Source organism: Heterocephalus glaber, unplaced genomic scaffold (assembly GCF_053883595.1).
Source record: "Heterocephalus glaber isolate CG9 unplaced genomic scaffold, H.glaber_assembly_v1.0 deba00001472, whole genome shotgun sequence".
Lineage (NCBI taxonomy): Eukaryota > Metazoa > Chordata > Mammalia > Rodentia > Bathyergidae > Heterocephalus > Heterocephalus glaber.
The window spans coordinates 25,342,501-25,360,989 of record NW_028258315.1 but is presented as its reverse complement, the minus strand read 5'-3'; the positions used below and the strand labels follow the sequence as shown (position 1 = coordinate 25,360,989).

The 18,489-nt window shown below is 71.5% G+C and overlaps 7 non-coding genes across 7 annotated transcripts; all 7 read left to right on the top strand.

The window, feature by feature from the left end:
• Positions 1-591: 591 nt before the first annotated feature.
• Positions 592-710, top strand: LOC147826269 (5S ribosomal RNA). The gene has a single exon (XR_015439681.1). It is a non-coding gene; the product is annotated as a 5S ribosomal RNA (ribosomal RNA).
• A 2,685-nt stretch (positions 711-3,395) lies between these two features.
• Positions 3,396-3,514, top strand: LOC147826268 (5S ribosomal RNA). The gene has a single exon (XR_015439680.1). It is a non-coding gene; the product is annotated as a 5S ribosomal RNA (ribosomal RNA).
• A 2,685-nt stretch (positions 3,515-6,199) lies between these two features.
• LOC147826267 (5S ribosomal RNA) lies at positions 6,200-6,318 on the top strand. The gene has a single exon (XR_015439679.1). It is a non-coding gene; the product is annotated as a 5S ribosomal RNA (ribosomal RNA).
• Positions 6,319-9,002: 2,684 nt separating this feature from the next.
• Positions 9,003-9,121, top strand: LOC147826266 (5S ribosomal RNA). The gene has a single exon (XR_015439678.1). It is a non-coding gene; the product is annotated as a 5S ribosomal RNA (ribosomal RNA).
• A 2,684-nt stretch (positions 9,122-11,805) lies between these two features.
• LOC147826265 (5S ribosomal RNA) lies at positions 11,806-11,924 on the top strand. The gene has a single exon (XR_015439677.1). It is a non-coding gene; the product is annotated as a 5S ribosomal RNA (ribosomal RNA).
• Positions 11,925-14,610: 2,686 nt separating this feature from the next.
• LOC147826264 (5S ribosomal RNA) lies at positions 14,611-14,729 on the top strand. The gene has a single exon (XR_015439676.1). It is a non-coding gene; the product is annotated as a 5S ribosomal RNA (ribosomal RNA).
• A 2,687-nt stretch (positions 14,730-17,416) lies between these two features.
• LOC147826263 (5S ribosomal RNA) lies at positions 17,417-17,535 on the top strand. Its single transcript, XR_015439696.1, has one exon. It is a non-coding gene; the product is annotated as a 5S ribosomal RNA (ribosomal RNA).
• Positions 17,536-18,489: the final 954 nt, after the last annotated feature.

Genomic DNA, 18,489 nt, shown 5'->3' with positions numbered 1-18,489 from the left:
CAGGTGGGCGTGGGGCGGGGCAGGGGCTGGAGGATGCCTCCCGGGCCCCGCCCCCCCCCGCCCCCCCGTGGGTGCACTACTGCGGGGACTGCGGCCCACGGGGGTGGGTGGGTCGGTCCCTGAGCGTGGAGGAGCTCGGAGTGGCGCGGGCGGGCGGGCGGCCGGCCGGCCGGCCAGAAGCGGGGACGTGATGGGATGGGATGGTGGGATGGGGTGGGGTGGGGGAATCGGGCTGCCGGGGGCGGGAGCCGGCGGGTCCCGCCCCCGCGTGCCTCCACCCCGGGGAAGGGACGAAAGGGACAGGGGACCCTGGGCGGGGCGCCCGCGCTAGTGGTTCCTTGCCGCCGGGTTCCTAAGGCGAGCAAGGGGAGTGAGCGAGCGGCCCCACCGGCCCCACCGGCCCCGGCCCCGGCCGCGGCCCAGGCCCACACCGCCGACCCCCCGCCCGGTTCCCGCTCCGGTCCCTGCCTGAGTCCCTGCCTGGGTCCCTGCCTGGCTCTTTGCGCCCTCCGCTCCTGGGGAGCGGAGCAGCGGGCGCGCGGCGGGCGGCAGGCACTCGAGCTCTTAGGCAGTCGGTCGCCGGCTGCCGGCGTCTACGGCCATACCACCCTGAACGCGCCCGATCTCGTCTGATCTCGGAAGCTAAGCAGGGTCGGGCCTGGTTAGTACTTGGATGGGAGACCGCCTGGGAATACCGGGTGCTGTAGGCTTTTGCGCCCTTCCTTCCCCTCCTCTTCTCGCCTTTTGCCCGCGCCAAAGCCAGCCAACCAACCAGCCACCCAACCAAGCCACCCGCCCGCCCGCTCACCTGTCGCCCCTCGCCCTGGGCCCGCCGCGGGCTGGGCCACCCACCCGGGCGGGCTCCCCACCCCCGAGCCCTCCCACGACCGGTCACACCCAAGCACAACCCCCGCCCTACGGCCACCGCCGCTCTCGCTCTCCACGCTCCGCGTGCCCCTGCGGTGTTTCTCACACAGCTCAGCCACCAGGGGCCAGAGACCCCGGCAACACCCTGGCGCTTCCTCCAAACCAATGGGCACGCCCACACCGACCAGCCCAACCGTCCGCCCCGGTCCGCCCCGCCGTCCTACCTCGGCCCCGAGACAATGGTCCACCCACCGTAGGCACACCTGCTCCGAAGCGGGGGTGGGAGGTGGGGCGGTGGGGGGGGGGCATGCCGGGGTGTGGTGGGTGTGTGGGGGGGCAGTGTCCCAACACACCCAGACCTGGGGGCCATCCGGCTGCGACAAGGCCCAAGGACCTCTCGAGCCTGGAGACTGCAGACGAGGGCCCGACGCCCACCCCTCAACCCCGCCCCCCCCCCACCGTGTCCCCCAGGTGGGGTGGTACTTTCCGCCAGCCACCTGCCTTCCTTCCCAGGCCAGGCCTCACCTAGCCCCTCGGAGCCCGCCTGGCTACAGGCAAGCAGCGCTCCCCACGGTAGTTGTAGTTCCGGAGTTCCCGGGCAATTCCCTCCATTCATTCCCTCGCCCGCCCCGCCCCTCCGGAGCCCAGCCGGCTTTGGTCACCACTCACCTGTCCCGGGACCGCTTTCTCTCTGGCCCACACCCGCTCCTCTGCTGCCCCCCTCACCCAGGTCCTCAGGGGCGCCCTCCCTTCCCCTCCACTCCTCTCCCCTCCCCACCCCTCCCCTTGACCAAATGCAAAGTCTGACTCCTGCTCACCCCTTCACTCCCACTCTCCTTTCAACGGCTCCTCTCCTCTCCTCTCCTCTCCTCACCTGTCTTATCTTTTGTTGCCTCCCTTCCCCGCCCCTCCCCCCCTCCCCTCCCCTCCGCTGCTGTCCTCTCTTGATTTGTCTTTACTCCCACCCGCCTGCCCGCCCCGCCCCGAGTCCCCCTGCCTCGCCCCGAGTCCCCCTGTGTCTCTCCCGCTGGAAGGGCGGAAAGTCCGCCCGCTTCCGCCCCCAACCCCCCACCCCCCACCCCCGCTCCATGGTGGGCACACTCCTCCCCGACGCCCCCCCCCCAACCCCGCCGCCACTCCCGCTGCCCCTGGAGTTGTCACAAACCTTCCTCGCGTGAGACCCCTGAGGACCGACCACTCACGATCCTTAGCTCAGGGAGGGCAGGTGGACCGGTGGGTGGGTTCCCCCAGATGCGCTGAGAGCAGAGGCGGCTGGGTCAGTGGAGGGGGCATAGGCTGCCGGCTCCCCGGGAAGAACGGAGGGCCCCGGAGTGCGGCTGCGGGGGGGAGGGGGGAAGCCCCCATGTGCGATGGCCTGGAGGCTCCCCTCGGTCGGGCTGCGGCTAGGTGCTGGCTCCCAGCGGGAACAAAGGCCACTACCGCGAACAGCCAGCTCATCCACCCTGGGCTTCTGAACGAGCGAGCACAGCGCAAGCCTTGGCCTATTCGTGATTGCTGGACCGAGTGAGGAAAAGAACCACCGGCCCGCTCCGGGGCAGGTGACATCTCAGGGGTCGCGACAGGAACCCTCCCGTGAGTCTGCGGGGGCCCGAGGAGGGGGCTGGACAAAACCAACAGCGAGTCACCGAGCGCCAGACAAGCAGGCCTCGGTGGGTGAAGAAACATGTCCCACACACGTGTACTCCCAGGCACTCTGGGAGATAAGGGGCGACGAAGGCCCCTTCCGGGCCGACCTGGGCCACACGGCGGCGACACCGACCCACCGACCTCCACCTCGTCTCACAGGGTTCGCAAGGGCTCCGGCGAGGGGGGGGGCGGCGGCGGGGGGCGGCGGCGGAGGGCGGCTGGCTGTGGTGGTGGCGGTGGCGGGTGCCCGGGAAGATGGGGAGGTGGGAAGCGGGATGGCCTTCCCCAGGCAGGTGGGCGTGGGGCGGGGCAGGGGCTGGAGGATGCCTCCCGGGCCCCGCCCCCCCCCGCCCCCCCGTGGGTGCACTACTGCGGGGACTGCGGCCCACGGGGGTGGGTGGGTCGGTCCCTGAGCGTGGAGGAGCTCGGAGTGGCGCGGGCGGGCGGGCGGCCGGCCGGCCGGCCAGAAGCGGGGACGTGATGGGATGGGATGGTGGGATGGGGTGGGGTGGGGGAATCGGGCTGCCGGGGGCGGGAGCCGGCGGGTCCCGCCCCCGCGTGCCTCCACCCCGGGGAAGGGACGAAAGGGACAGGGGACCCTGGGCGGGGCGCCCGCGCTAGTGGTTCCTTGCCGCCGGGTTCCTAAGGCGAGCAAGGGGAGTGAGCGAGCGGCCCCACCGGCCCCACCGGCCCCGGCCCCGGCCGCGGCCCAGGCCCACACCGCCGACCCCCCGCCCGGTTCCCGCTCCGGTCCCTGCCTGAGTCCCTGCCTGGGTCCCTGCCTGGCTCTTTGCGCCCTCCGCTCCTGGGGAGCGGAGCAGCGGGCGCGCGGCGGGCGGCAGGCACTCGAGCTCTTAGGCAGTCGGTCGCCGGCTGCCGGCGTCTACGGCCATACCACCCTGAACGCGCCCGATCTCGTCTGATCTCGGAAGCTAAGCAGGGTCGGGCCTGGTTAGTACTTGGATGGGAGACCGCCTGGGAATACCGGGTGCTGTAGGCTTTTGCGCCCTTCCTTCCCCTCCTCTTCTCGCCTTTTGCCCGCGCCAAAGCCAGCCAACCAACCAGCCACCCAACCAAGCCACCCGCCCGCCCGCTCACCTGTCGCCCCTCGCCCTGGGCCCGCCGCGGGCTGGGCCACCCACCCGGGCGGGCTCCCCACCCCCGAGCCCTCCCACGACCGGTCACACCCAAGCACAACCCCCGCCCTACGGCCACCGCCGCTCTCGCTCTCCACGCTCCGCGTGCCCCTGCGGTGTTTCTCACACAGCTCAGCCACCAGGGGCCAGAGACCCCGGCAACACCCTGGCGCTTCCTCCAAACCAATGGGCACGCCCACACCGACCAGCCCAACCGTCCGCCCCGGTCCGCCCCGCCGTCCTACCTCGGCCCCGAGACAATGGTCCACCCACCGTAGGCACACCTGCTCCGAAGCGGGGGTGGGAGGTGGGGCGGTGGGGGGGGGGCATGCCGGGGTGTGGTGGGTGTGTGGGGGGGCAGTGTCCCAACACACCCAGACCTGGGGGCCATCCGGCTGCGACAAGGCCCAAGGACCTCTCGAGCCTGGAGACTGCAGACGAGGGCCCGACGCCCACCCCTCAACCCCGCCCCCCCCCCACCGTGTCCCCCAGGTGGGGTGGTACTTTCCGCCAGCCACCTGCCTTCCTTCCCAGGCCAGGCCTCACCTAGCCCCTCGGAGCCCGCCTGGCTACAGGCAAGCAGCGCTCCCCACGGTAGTTGTAGTTCCGGAGTTCCCGGGCAATTCCCTCCATTCATTCCCTCGCCCGCCCCGCCCCTCCGGAGCCCAGCCGGCTTTGGTCACCACTCACCTGTCCCGGGACCGCTTTCTCTCTGGCCCACACCCGCTCCTCTGCTGCCCCCCTCACCCAGGTCCTCAGGGGCGCCCTCCCTTCCCCTCCACTCCTCTCCCCTCCCCACCCCTCCCCTTGACCAAATGCAAAGTCTGACTCCTGCTCACCCCTTCACTCCCACTCTCCTTTCAACGGCTCCTCTCCTCTCCTCTCCTCTCCTCACCTGTCTTATCTTTTGTTGCCTCCCTTCCCCGCCCCTCCCCCCCTCCCCTCCCCTCCGCTGCTGTCCTCTCTTGATTTGTCTTTACTCCCACCCGCCTGCCCGCCCCGCCCCGAGTCCCCCTGCCTCGCCCCGAGTCCCCCTGTGTCTCTCCCGCTGGAAGGGCGGAAAGTCCGCCCGCTTCCGCCCCCAACCCCCCACCCCCCACCCCCGCTCCATGGTGGGCACACTCCTCCCCGACGCCCCCCCCCCAACCCCGCCGCCACTCCCGCTGCCCCTGGAGTTGTCACAAACCTTCCTCGCGTGAGACCCCTGAGGACCGACCACTCACGATCCTTAGCTCAGGGAGGGCAGGTGGACCGGTGGGTGGGTTCCCCCAGATGCGCTGAGAGCAGAGGCGGCTGGGTCAGTGGAGGGGGCATAGGCTGCCGGCTCCCCGGGAAGAACGGAGGGCCCCGGAGTGCGGCTGCGGGGGGGAGGGGGGAAGCCCCCATGTGCGATGGCCTGGAGGCTCCCCTCGGTCGGGCTGCGGCTAGGTGCTGGCTCCCAGCGGGAACAAAGGCCACTACCGCGAACAGCCAGCTCATCCACCCTGGGCTTCTGAACGAGCGAGCACAGCGCAAGCCTTGGCCTATTCGTGATTGCTGGACCGAGTGAGGAAAAGAACCACCGGCCCGCTCCGGGGCAGGTGACATCTCAGGGGTCGCGACAGGAACCCTCCCGTGAGTCTGCGGGGGCCCGAGGAGGGGGCTGGACAAAACCAACAGCGAGTCACCGAGCGCCAGACAAGCAGGCCTCGGTGGGTGAAGAAACATGTCCCACACACGTGTACTCCCAGGCACTCTGGGAGATAAGGGGCGACGAAGGCCCCTTCCGGGCCGACCTGGGCCACACGGCGGCGACACCGACCCACCGACCTCCACCTCGTCTCACAGGGTTCGCAAGGGCTCCGGCGAGGGGGGGGGCGGCGGCGGGGGGCGGCGGCGGAGGGCGGCTGGCTGTGGTGGTGGCGGTGGCGGGTGCCCGGGAAGATGGGGAGGTGGGAAGCGGGATGGCCTTCCCCAGGCAGGTGGGCGTGGGGCGGGGCAGGGGCTGGAGGATGCCTCCCGGGCCCCGCCCCCCCCCGCCCCCCCGTGGGTGCACTACTGCGGGGACTGCGGCCCACGGGGGTGGGTGGGTCGGTCCCTGAGCGTGGAGGAGCTCGGAGTGGCGCGGGCGGGCGGGCGGCCGGCCGGCCGGCCAGAAGCGGGGACGTGATGGGATGGGATGGTGGGATGGGGTGGGGTGGGGGAATCGGGCTGCCGGGGGCGGGAGCCGGCGGGTCCCGCCCCCGCGTGCCTCCACCCCGGGGAAGGGACGAAAGGGACAGGGGACCCTGGGCGGGGCGCCCGCGCTAGTGGTTCCTTGCCGCCGGGTTCCTAAGGCGAGCAAGGGGAGTGAGCGAGCGGCCCCACCGGCCCCACCGGCCCCGGCCCCGGCCGCGGCCCAGGCCCACACCGCCGACCCCCCGCCCGGTTCCCGCTCCGGTCCCTGCCTGAGTCCCTGCCTGGGTCCCTGCCTGGCTCTTTGCGCCCTCCGCTCCTGGGGAGCGGAGCAGCGGGCGCGCGGCGGGCGGCAGGCACTCGAGCTCTTAGGCAGTCGGTCGCCGGCTGCCGGCGTCTACGGCCATACCACCCTGAACGCGCCCGATCTCGTCTGATCTCGGAAGCTAAGCAGGGTCGGGCCTGGTTAGTACTTGGATGGGAGACCGCCTGGGAATACCGGGTGCTGTAGGCTTTTGCGCCCTTCCTTCCCCTCCTCTTCTCGCCTTTTGCCCGCGCCAAAGCCAGCCAACCAACCAGCCACCCAACCAAGCCACCCGCCCGCCCGCTCACCTGTCGCCCCTCGCCCTGGGCCCGCCGCGGGCTGGGCCACCCACCCGGGCGGGCTCCCCACCCCCGAGCCCTCCCACGACCGGTCACACCCAAGCACAACCCCCGCCCTACGGCCACCGCCGCTCTCGCTCTCCACGCTCCGCGTGCCCCTGCGGTGTTTCTCACACAGCTCAGCCACCAGGGGCCAGAGACCCCGGCAACACCCTGGCGCTTCCTCCAAACCAATGGGCACGCCCACACCGACCAGCCCAACCGTCCGCCCCGGTCCGCCCCGCCGTCCTACCTCGGCCCCGAGACAATGGTCCACCCACCGTAGGCACACCTGCTCCGAAGCGGGGGTGGGAGGTGGGGCGGTGGGGGGGGGGCATGCCGGGGTGTGGTGGGTGTGTGGGGGGGCAGTGTCCCAACACACCCAGACCTGGGGGCCATCCGGCTGCGACAAGGCCCAAGGACCTCTCGAGCCTGGAGACTGCAGACGAGGGCCCGACGCCCACCCCTCAACCCCGCCCCCCCCCCACCGTGTCCCCCAGGTGGGGTGGTACTTTCCGCCAGCCACCTGCCTTCCTTCCCAGGCCAGGCCTCACCTAGCCCCTCGGAGCCCGCCTGGCTACAGGCAAGCAGCGCTCCCCACGGTAGTTGTAGTTCCGGAGTTCCCGGGCAATTCCCTCCATTCATTCCCTCGCCCGCCCCGCCCCTCCGGAGCCCAGCCGGCTTTGGTCACCACTCACCTGTCCCGGGACCGCTTTCTCTCTGGCCCACACCCGCTCCTCTGCTGCCCCCCTCACCCAGGTCCTCAGGGGCGCCCTCCCTTCCCCTCCACTCCTCTCCCCTCCCCACCCCTCCCCTTGACCAAATGCAAAGTCTGACTCCTGCTCACCCCTTCACTCCCACTCTCCTTTCAACGGCTCCTCTCCTCTCCTCTCCTCTCCTCACCTGTCTTATCTTTTGTTGCCTCCCTTCCCCGCCCCTCCCCCCCCTCCCCTCCCCTCCGCTGCTGTCCTCTCTTGATTTGTCTTTACTCCCACCCGCCTGCCCGCCCCGCCCCGAGTCCCCCTGCCTCGCCCCGAGTCCCCCTGTGTCTCTCCCGCTGGAAGGGCGGAAAGTCCGCCCGCTTCCGCCCCCAACCCCCCACCCCCCACCCCCGCTCCATGGTGGGCACACTCCTCCCCGACGCCCCCCCCCCAACCCCGCCGCCACTCCCGCTGCCCCTGGAGTTGTCACAAACCTTCCTCGCGTGAGACCCCTGAGGACCGACCACTCACGATCCTTAGCTCAGGGAGGGCAGGTGGACCGGTGGGTGGGTTCCCCCAGATGCGCTGAGAGCAGAGGCGGCTGGGTCAGTGGAGGGGGCATAGGCTGCCGGCTCCCCGGGAAGAACGGAGGGCCCCGGAGTGCGGCTGCGGGGGGGGGGGGAAGCCCCCATGTGCGATGGCCTGGAGGCTCCCCTCGGTCGGGCTGCGGCTAGGTGCTGGCTCCCAGCGGGAACAAAGGCCACTACCGCGAACAGCCAGCTCATCCACCCTGGGCTTCTGAACGAGCGAGCACAGCGCAAGCCTTGGCCTATTCGTGATTGCTGGACCGAGTGAGGAAAAGAACCACCGGCCCGCTCCGGGGCAGGTGACATCTCAGGGGTCGCGACAGGAACCCTCCCGTGAGTCTGCGGGGGCCCGAGGAGGGGGCTGGACAAAACCAACAGCGAGTCACCGAGCGCCAGACAAGCAGGCCTCGGTGGGTGAAGAAACATGTCCCACACACGTGTACTCCCAGGCACTCTGGGAGATAAGGGGCGACGAAGGCCCCTTCCGGGCCGACCTGGGCCACACGGCGGCGACACCGACCCACCGACCTCCACCTCGTCTCACAGGGTTCGCAAGGGCTCCGGCGAGGGGGGGGGCGGCGGCGGGGGGCGGCGGCGGAGGGCGGCTGGCTGTGGTGGTGGCGGTGGCGGGTGCCCGGGAAGATGGGGAGGTGGGAAGCGGGATGGCCTTCCCCAGGCAGGTGGGCGTGGGGCGGGGCAGGGGCTGGAGGATGCCTCCCGGGCCCCGCCCCCCCCCGCCCCCCCGTGGGTGCACTACTGCGGGGACTGCGGCCCACGGGGGTGGGTGGGTCGGTCCCTGAGCGTGGAGGAGCTCGGAGTGGCGCGGGCGGGCGGGCGGCCGGCCGGCCGGCCAGAAGCGGGGACGTGATGGGATGGGATGGTGGGATGGGGTGGGGTGGGGGAATCGGGCTGCCGGGGGCGGGAGCCGGCGGGTCCCGCCCCCGCGTGCCTCCACCCCGGGGAAGGGACGAAAGGGACAGGGGACCCTGGGCGGGGCGCCCGCGCTAGTGGTTCCTTGCCGCCGGGTTCCTAAGGCGAGCAAGGGGAGTGAGCGAGCGGCCCCACCGGCCCCACCGGCCCCGGCCCCGGCCGCGGCCCAGGCCCACACCGCCGACCCCCCGCCCGGTTCCCGCTCCGGTCCCTGCCTGAGTCCCTGCCTGGGTCCCTGCCTGGCTCTTTGCGCCCTCCGCTCCTGGGGAGCGGAGCAGCGGGCGCGCGGCGGGCGGCAGGCACTCGAGCTCTTAGGCAGTCGGTCGCCGGCTGCCGGCGTCTACGGCCATACCACCCTGAACGCGCCCGATCTCGTCTGATCTCGGAAGCTAAGCAGGGTCGGGCCTGGTTAGTACTTGGATGGGAGACCGCCTGGGAATACCGGGTGCTGTAGGCTTTTGCGCCCTTCCTTCCCCTCCTCTTCTCGCCTTTTGCCCGCGCCAAAGCCAGCCAACCAACCAGCCACCCAACCAAGCCACCCGCCCGCCCGCTCACCTGTCGCCCCTCGCCCTGGGCCCGCCGCGGGCTGGGCCACCCACCCGGGCGGGCTCCCCACCCCCGAGCCCTCCCACGACCGGTCACACCCAAGCACAACCCCCGCCCTACGGCCACCGCCGCTCTCGCTCTCCACGCTCCGCGTGCCCCTGCGGTGTTTCTCACACAGCTCAGCCACCAGGGGCCAGAGACCCCGGCAACACCCTGGCGCTTCCTCCAAACCAATGGGCACGCCCACACCGACCAGCCCAACCGTCCGCCCCGGTCCGCCCCGCCGTCCTACCTCGGCCCCGAGACAATGGTCCACCCACCGTAGGCACACCTGCTCCGAAGCGGGGGTGGGAGGTGGGGCGGTGGGGGGGGGGCATGCCGGGGTGTGGTGGGTGTGTGGGGGGGCAGTGTCCCAACACACCCAGACCTGGGGGCCATCCGGCTGCGACAAGGCCCAAGGACCTCTCGAGCCTGGAGACTGCAGACGAGGGCCCGACGCCCACCCCTCAACCCCGCCCCCCCCCCACCGTGTCCCCCAGGTGGGGTGGTACTTTCCGCCAGCCACCTGCCTTCCTTCCCAGGCCAGGCCTCACCTAGCCCCTCGGAGCCCGCCTGGCTACAGGCAAGCAGCGCTCCCCACGGTAGTTGTAGTTCCGGAGTTCCCGGGCAATTCCCTCCATTCATTCCCTCGCCCGCCCCGCCCCTCCGGAGCCCAGCCGGCTTTGGTCACCACTCACCTGTCCCGGGACCGCTTTCTCTCTGGCCCACACCCGCTCCTCTGCTGCCCCCCTCACCCAGGTCCTCAGGGGCGCCCTCCCTTCCCCTCCACTCCTCTCCCCTCCCCACCCCTCCCCTTGACCAAATGCAAAGTCTGACTCCTGCTCACCCCTTCACTCCCACTCTCCTTTCAACGGCTCCTCTCCTCTCCTCTCCTCTCCTCACCTGTCTTATCTTTTGTTGCCTCCCTTCCCCGCCCCTCCCCCCCTCCCCTCCCCTCCGCTGCTGTCCTCTCTTGATTTGTCTTTACTCCCACCCGCCTGCCCGCCCCGCCCCGAGTCCCCCTGCCTCGCCCCGAGTCCCCCTGTGTCTCTCCCGCTGGAAGGGCGGAAAGTCCGCCCGCTTCCGCCCCCAACCCCCCACCCCCCACCCCCGCTCCATGGTGGGCACACTCCTCCCCGACGCCCCCCCCCCAACCCCGCCGCCACTCCCGCTGCCCCTGGAGTTGTCACAAACCTTCCTCGCGTGAGACCCCTGAGGACCGACCACTCACGATCCTTAGCTCAGGGAGGGCAGGTGGACCGGTGGGTGGGTTCCCCCAGATGCGCTGAGAGCAGAGGCGGCTGGGTCAGTGGAGGGGGCATAGGCTGCCGGCTCCCCGGGAAGAACGGAGGGCCCCGGAGTGCGGCTGCGGGGGGGGGGGGGAAGCCCCCATGTGCGATGGCCTGGAGGCTCCCCTCGGTCGGGCTGCGGCTAGGTGCTGGCTCCCAGCGGGAACAAAGGCCACTACCGCGAACAGCCAGCTCATCCACCCTGGGCTTCTGAACGAGCGAGCACAGCGCAAGCCTTGGCCTATTCGTGATTGCTGGACCGAGTGAGGAAAAGAACCACCGGCCCGCTCCGGGGCAGGTGACATCTCAGGGGTCGCGACAGGAACCCTCCCGTGAGTCTGCGGGGGCCCGAGGAGGGGGCTGGACAAAACCAACAGCGAGTCACCGAGCGCCAGACAAGCAGGCCTCGGTGGGTGAAGAAACATGTCCCACACACGTGTACTCCCAGGCACTCTGGGAGATAAGGGGCGACGAAGGCCCCTTCCGGGCCGACCTGGGCCACACGGCGGCGACACCGACCCACCGACCTCCACCTCGTCTCACAGGGTTCGCAAGGGCTCCGGGGGGGGGGGGGGCGGCGGCGGGGGGCGGCGGCGGAGGGCGGCTGGCTGTGGTGGTGGCGGTGGCGGGTGCCCGGGAAGATGGGGAGGTGGGAAGCGGGATGGCCTTCCCCAGGCAGGTGGGCGTGGGGCGGGGCAGGGGCTGGAGGATGCCTCCCGGGCCCCGCCCCCCCCCGCCCCCCCGTGGGTGCACTACTGCGGGGACTGCGGCCCACGGGGGTGGGTGGGTCGGTCCCTGAGCGTGGAGGAGCTCGGAGTGGCGCGGGCGGGCGGGCGGCCGGCCGGCCGGCCAGAAGCGGGGACGTGATGGGATGGGATGGTGGGATGGGGTGGGGTGGGGGAATCGGGCTGCCGGGGGCGGGAGCCGGCGGGTCCCGCCCCCGCGTGCCTCCACCCCGGGGAAGGGACGAAAGGGACAGGGGACCCTGGGCGGGGCGCCCGCGCTAGTGGTTCCTTGCCGCCGGGTTCCTAAGGCGAGCAAGGGGAGTGAGCGAGCGGCCCCACCGGCCCCACCGGCCCCGGCCCCGGCCGCGGCCCAGGCCCACACCGCCGACCCCCCGCCCGGTTCCCGCTCCGGTCCCTGCCTGAGTCCCTGCCTGGGTCCCTGCCTGGCTCTTTGCGCCCTCCGCTCCTGGGGAGCGGAGCAGCGGGCGCGCGGCGGGCGGCAGGCACTCGAGCTCTTAGGCAGTCGGTCGCCGGCTGCCGGCGTCTACGGCCATACCACCCTGAACGCGCCCGATCTCGTCTGATCTCGGAAGCTAAGCAGGGTCGGGCCTGGTTAGTACTTGGATGGGAGACCGCCTGGGAATACCGGGTGCTGTAGGCTTTTGCGCCCTTCCTTCCCCTCCTCTTCTCGCCTTTTGCCCGCGCCAAAGCCAGCCAACCAACCAGCCACCCAACCAAGCCACCCGCCCGCCCGCTCACCTGTCGCCCCTCGCCCTGGGCCCGCCGCGGGCTGGGCCACCCACCCGGGCGGGCTCCCCACCCCCGAGCCCTCCCACGACCGGTCACACCCAAGCACAACCCCCGCCCTACGGCCACCGCCGCTCTCGCTCTCCACGCTCCGCGTGCCCCTGCGGTGTTTCTCACACAGCTCAGCCACCAGGGGCCAGAGACCCCGGCAACACCCTGGCGCTTCCTCCAAACCAATGGGCACGCCCACACCGACCAGCCCAACCGTCCGCCCCGGTCCGCCCCGCCGTCCTACCTCGGCCCCGAGACAATGGTCCACCCACCGTAGGCACACCTGCTCCGAAGCGGGGGTGGGAGGTGGGGCGGTGGGGGGGGGGCATGCCGGGGTGTGGTGGGTGTGTGGGGGGGCAGTGTCCCAACACACCCAGACCTGGGGGCCATCCGGCTGCGACAAGGCCCAAGGACCTCTCGAGCCTGGAGACTGCAGACGAGGGCCCGACGCCCACCCCTCAACCCCGCCCCCCCCCCACCGTGTCCCCCAGGTGGGGTGGTACTTTCCGCCAGCCACCTGCCTTCCTTCCCAGGCCAGGCCTCACCTAGCCCCTCGGAGCCCGCCTGGCTACAGGCAAGCAGCGCTCCCCACGGTAGTTGTAGTTCCGGAGTTCCCGGGCAATTCCCTCCATTCATTCCCTCGCCCGCCCCGCCCCTCCGGAGCCCAGCCGGCTTTGGTCACCACTCACCTGTCCCGGGACCGCTTTCTCTCTGGCCCACACCCGCTCCTCTGCTGCCCCCCTCACCCAGGTCCTCAGGGGCGCCCTCCCTTCCCCTCCACTCCTCTCCCCTCCCCACCCCTCCCCTTGACCAAATGCAAAGTCTGACTCCTGCTCACCCCTTCACTCCCACTCTCCTTTCAACGGCTCCTCTCCTCTCCTCTCCTCTCCTCACCTGTCTTATCTTTTGTTGCCTCCCTTCCCCGCCCCTCCCCCCCCTCCCCTCCCCTCCGCTGCTGTCCTCTCTTGATTTGTCTTTACTCCCACCCGCCTGCCCGCCCCGCCCCGAGTCCCCCTGCCTCGCCCCGAGTCCCCCTGTGTCTCTCCCGCTGGAAGGGCGGAAAGTCCGCCCGCTTCCGCCCCCAACCCCCCACCCCCCACCCCCGCTCCATGGTGGGCACACTCCTCCCCGACGCCCCCCCCCCAACCCCGCCGCCACTCCCGCTGCCCCTGGAGTTGTCACAAACCTTCCTCGCGTGAGACCCCTGAGGACCGACCACTCACGATCCTTAGCTCAGGGAGGGCAGGTGGACCGGTGGGTGGGTTCCCCCAGATGCGCTGAGAGCAGAGGCGGCTGGGTCAGTGGAGGGGGCATAGGCTGCCGGCTCCCCGGGAAGAACGGAGGGCCCCGGAGTGCGGCTGCGGGGGGGAGGGGGGAAGCCCCCATGTGCGATGGCCTGGAGGCTCCCCTCGGTCGGGCTGCGGCTAGGTGCTGGCTCCCAGCGGGAACAAAGGCCACTACCGCGAACAGCCAGCTCATCCACCCTGGGCTTCTGAACGAGCGAGCACAGCGCAAGCCTTGGCCTATTCGTGATTGCTGGACCGAGTGAGGAAAAGAACCACCGGCCCGCTCCGGGGCAGGTGACATCTCAGGGGTCGCGACAGGAACCCTCCCGTGAGTCTGCGGGGGCCCGAGGAGGGGGCTGGACAAAACCAACAGCGAGTCACCGAGCGCCAGACAAGCAGGCCTCGGTGGGTGAAGAAACATGTCCCACACACGTGTACTCCCAGGCACTCTGGGAGATAAGGGGCGACGAAGGCCCCTTCCGGGCCGACCTGGGCCACACGGCGGCGACACCGACCCACCGACCTCCACCTCGTCTCACAGGGTTCGCAAGGGCTCCGGCGAGGGGGGGGGCGGCGGCGGGGGGCGGCGGCGGAGGGCGGCTGGCTGTGGTGGTGGCGGTGGCGGGTGCCCGGGAAGATGGGGAGGTGGGAAGCGGGATGGCCTTCCCCAGGCAGGTGGGCGTGGGGCGGGGCAGGGGCTGGAGGATGCCTCCCGGGCCCCGCCCCCCCCCGCCCCCCCGTGGGTGCACTACTGCGGGGACTGCGGCCCACGGGGGTGGGTGGGTCGGTCCCTGAGCGTGGAGGAGCTCGGAGTGGCGCGGGCGGGCGGGCGGCCGGCCGGCCGGCCAGAAGCGGGGACGTGATGGGATGGGATGGTGGGATGGGGTGGGGTGGGGGAATCGGGCTGCCGGGGGCGGGAGCCGGCGGGTCCCGCCCCCGCGTGCCTCCACCCCGGGGAAGGGACGAAAGGGACAGGGGACCCTGGGCGGGGCGCCCGCGCTAGTGGTTCCTTGCCGCCGGGTTCCTAAGGCGAGCAAGGGGAGTGAGCGAGCGGCCCCACCGGCCCCACCGGCCCCGGCCCCGGCCGCGGCCCAGGCCCACACCGCCGACCCCCCGCCCGGTTCCCGCTCCGGTCCCTGCCTGAGTCCCTGCCTGGGTCCCTGCCTGGCTCTTTGCGCCCTCCGCTCCTGGGGAGCGGAGCAGCGGGCGCGCGGCGGGCGGCAGGCACTCGAGCTCTTAGGCAGTCGGTCGCCGGCTGCCGGCGTCTACGGCCATACCACCCTGAACGCGCCCGATCTCGTCTGATCTCGGAAGCTAAGCAGGGTCGGGCCTGGTTAGTACTTGGATGGGAGACCGCCTGGGAATACCGGGTGCTGTAGGCTTTTGCGCCCTTCCTTCCCCTCCTCTTCTCGCCTTTTGCCCGCGCCAAAGCCAGCCAACCAACCAGCCACCCAACCAAGCCACCCGCCCGCCCGCTCACCTGTCGCCCCTCGCCCTGGGCCCGCCGCGGGCTGGGCCACCCACCCGGGCGGGCTCCCCACCCCCGAGCCCTCCCACGACCGGTCACACCCAAGCACAACCCCCGCCCTACGGCCACCGCCGCTCTCGCTCTCCACGCTCCGCGTGCCCCTGCGGTGTTTCTCACACAGCTCAGCCACCAGGGGCCAGAGACCCCGGCAACACCCTGGCGCTTCCTCCAAACCAATGGGCACGCCCACACCGACCAGCCCAACCGTCCGCCCCGGTCCGCCCCGCCGTCCTACCTCGGCCCCGAGACAATGGTCCACCCACCGTAGGCACACCTGCTCCGAAGCGGGGGTGGGAGGTGGGGCGGTGGGGGGGGGGCATGCCGGGGTGTGGTGGGTGTGTGGGGGGGCAGTGTCCCAACACACCCAGACCTGGGGGCCATCCGGCTGCGACAAGGCCCAAGGACCTCTCGAGCCTGGAGACTGCAGACGAGGGCCCGACGCCCACCCCTCAACCCCGCCCCCCCCCCACCGTGTCCCCCAGGTGGGGTGGTACTTTCCGCCAGCCACCTGCCTTCCTTCCCAGGCCAGGCCTCACCTAGCCCCTCGGAGCCCGCCTGGCTACAGGCAAGCAGCGCTCCCCACGGTAGTTGTAGTTCCGGAGTTCCCGGGCAATTCCCTCCATTCATTCCCTCGCCCGCCCCGCCCCTCCGGAGCCCAGCCGGCTTTGGTCACCACTCACCTGTCCCGGGACCGCTTTCTCTCTGGCCCACACCCGCTCCTCTGCTGCCCCCCTCACCCAGGTCCTCAGGGGCGCCCTCCCTTCCCCTCCACTCCTCTCCCCTCCCCACCCCTCCCCTTGACCAAATGCAAAGTCTGACTCCTGCTCACCCCTTCACTCCCACTCTCCTTTCAACGGCTCCTCTCCTCTCCTCTCCTCTCCTCACCTGTCTTATCTTTTGTTGCCTCCCTTCCCCGCCCCTCCCCCCCCCTCCCCTCCCCTCCGCTGCTGTCCTCTCTTGATTTGTCTTTACTCCCACCCGCCTGCCCGCCCCGCCCCGAGTCCCCCTGCCTCGCCCCGAGTCCCCCTGTGTCTCTCCCGCTGGAAGGGCGGAAAGTCCGCCCGCTTCCGCCCCCAACCCCCCACCCCCCACCCCCGCTCCATGGTGGGCACACTCCTCCCCGACGCCCCCCCCCCAACCCCGCCGCCACTCCCGCTGCCCCTGGAGTTGTCACAAACCTTCCTCGCGTGAGACCCCTGAGGACCGACCACTCACGATCCTTAGCTCAGGGAGGGCAGGTGGACCGGTGGGTGGGTTCCCCCAGATGCGCTGAGAGCAGAGGCGGCTGGGTCAGTGGAGGGGGCATAGGCTGCCGGCTCCCCGGGAAGAACGGAGGGCCCCGGAGTGCGGCTGCGGGGGGGAGGGGGGAAGCCCCCATGTGCGATGGCCTGGAGGCTCCCCTCGGTCGGGCTGCGGCTAGGTGCTGGCTCCCAGCGGGAACAAAGGCCACTACCGCGAACAGCCAGCTCATCCACCCTGGGCTTCTGAACGAGCGAGCACAGCGCAAGCCTTGGCCTATTCGTGATTGCTGGACCGAGTGAGGAAAAGAACCACCGGCCCGCTCCGGGGCAGGTGACATCTCAGGGGTCGCGACAGGAACCCTCCCGTGAGTCTGCGGGGGCCCGAGGAGGGGGCTGGACAAAACCAACAGCGAGTCACCGAGCGCCAGACAAGCAGGCCTCGGTGGGTGAAGAAACATGTCCCACACACGTGTACTCCCAGGCACTCTGGGAGATAAGGGGCGACGAAGGCCCCTTCCGGGCCGACCTGGGCCACACGGCGGCGACACCGACCCACCGACCTCCACCTCGTCTCACAGGGTTCGCAAGGGCTCCGGCGAGGGGGGGGGCGGCGGCGGGGGGCGGCGGCGGAGGGCGGCTGGCTGTGGTGGTGGCGGTGGCGGGTGCCCGGGAAGATGGGGAGGTGGGAAGCGGGATGGCCTTCCCCAGGCAGGTGGGCGTGGGGCGGGGCAGGGGCTGGAGGATGCCTCCCGGGCCCCGCCCCCCCCCGCCCCCCCGTGGGTGCACTACTGCGGGGACTGCGGCCCACGGGGGTGGGTGGGTCGGTCCCTGAGCGTGGAGGAGCTCGGAGTGGCGCGGGCGGGCGGGCGGCCGGCCGGCCGGCCAGAAGCGGGGACGTGATGGGATGGGATGGTGGGATGGGGTGGGGTGGGGGAATCGGGCTGCCGGGGGCGGGAGCCGGCGGGTCCCGCCCCCGCGTGCCTCCACCCCGGGGAAGGGACGAAAGGGACAGGGGACCCTGGGCGGGGCGCCCGCGCTTGTGGTTCCTTGCCGCCGGGTTCCTAAGGCGAGCAAGGGGAGTGAGCGAGCGGCCCCACCGGCCCCACCGGCCCCGGCCCCGGCCGCGGCCCAGGCCCACACCGCCGACCCCCCGCCCGGTTCCCGCTCCGGTCCCTGCCTGAGTCCCTGCCTGGGTCCCTGCCTGGCTCTTTGCGCCCTCCGCTCCTGGGGAGCGGAGCAGCGGGCGCGCGGCGGGCGGCAGGCACTCGAGCTCTTAGGCAGTCGGTCGCCGGCTGCCGGCGTCTAAGGCCATACCACCCTGAACGCGCCCGATCTCGTCTGATCTCGGAAGCTAAGCAGGGTCGGGCCTGGTTAGTACTTGGATGGGAGACCGCCTGGGAATACCGGGTGCTGTAGGCTTTTGCGCCCTTCCTTCCCCTCCTCTTCTCGCCTTTTGCCCGCGCCAAAGCCAGCCAACCAACCAGCCACCCAACCAAGCCACCCGCCCGCCCGCTCACCTGTCGCCCCTCGCCCTGGGCCCGCCGCGGGCTGGGCCACCCACCCGGGCGGGCTCCCCACCCCCGAGCCCTCCCACGACCGGTCACACCCAAGCACAACCCCCGCCCTACGGCCACCGCCGCTCTCGCTCTCCACGCTCCGCGTGCCCCTGCGGTGTTTCTCACACAGCTCAGCCACCAGGGGCCAGAGACCCCGGCAACACCCTGGCGCTTCCTCCAAACCAATGGGCACGCCCACACCGACCAGCCCAACCGTCCGCCCCGGTCCGCCCCGCCGTCCTACCTCGGCCCCGAGACAATGGTCCACCCACCGTAGGCACACCTGCTCCGAAGCGGGGGTGGGAGGTGGGGCGGTGGGGGGGGGGCATGCCGGGGTGTGGTGGGTGTGTGGGGGGGCAGTGTCCCAACACACCCAGACCTGGGGGCCATCCGGCTGCGACAAGGCCCAAGGACCTCTCGAGCCTGGAGACTGCAGACGAGGGCCCGACGCCCACCCCTCAACCCCGCCCCCCCCCCACCGTGTCCCCCAGGTGGGGTGGTACTTTCCGCCAGCCACCTGCCTTCCTTCCCAGGCCAGGCCTCACCTAGCCCCTCGGAGCCCGCCTGGCTACAGGCAAGCAGCGCTCCCCACGGTAGTTGTAGTTCCGGAGTTCCCGGGCAATTCCCTCCATTCATTCCCTCGCCCGCCCCGCCCCTCCGGAGCCCAGCCGGCTTTGGTCACCACTCACCTGTCCCGGGACCGCTTTCTCTCTGGCCCACACCCGCTCCTCTGCTGCCCCCCTCACCCAGGTCCTCAGGGGCGCCCTCCCTTCCCCTCCACTCCTCTCCCCTCCCCACCCCTCCCCTTGACCAAATG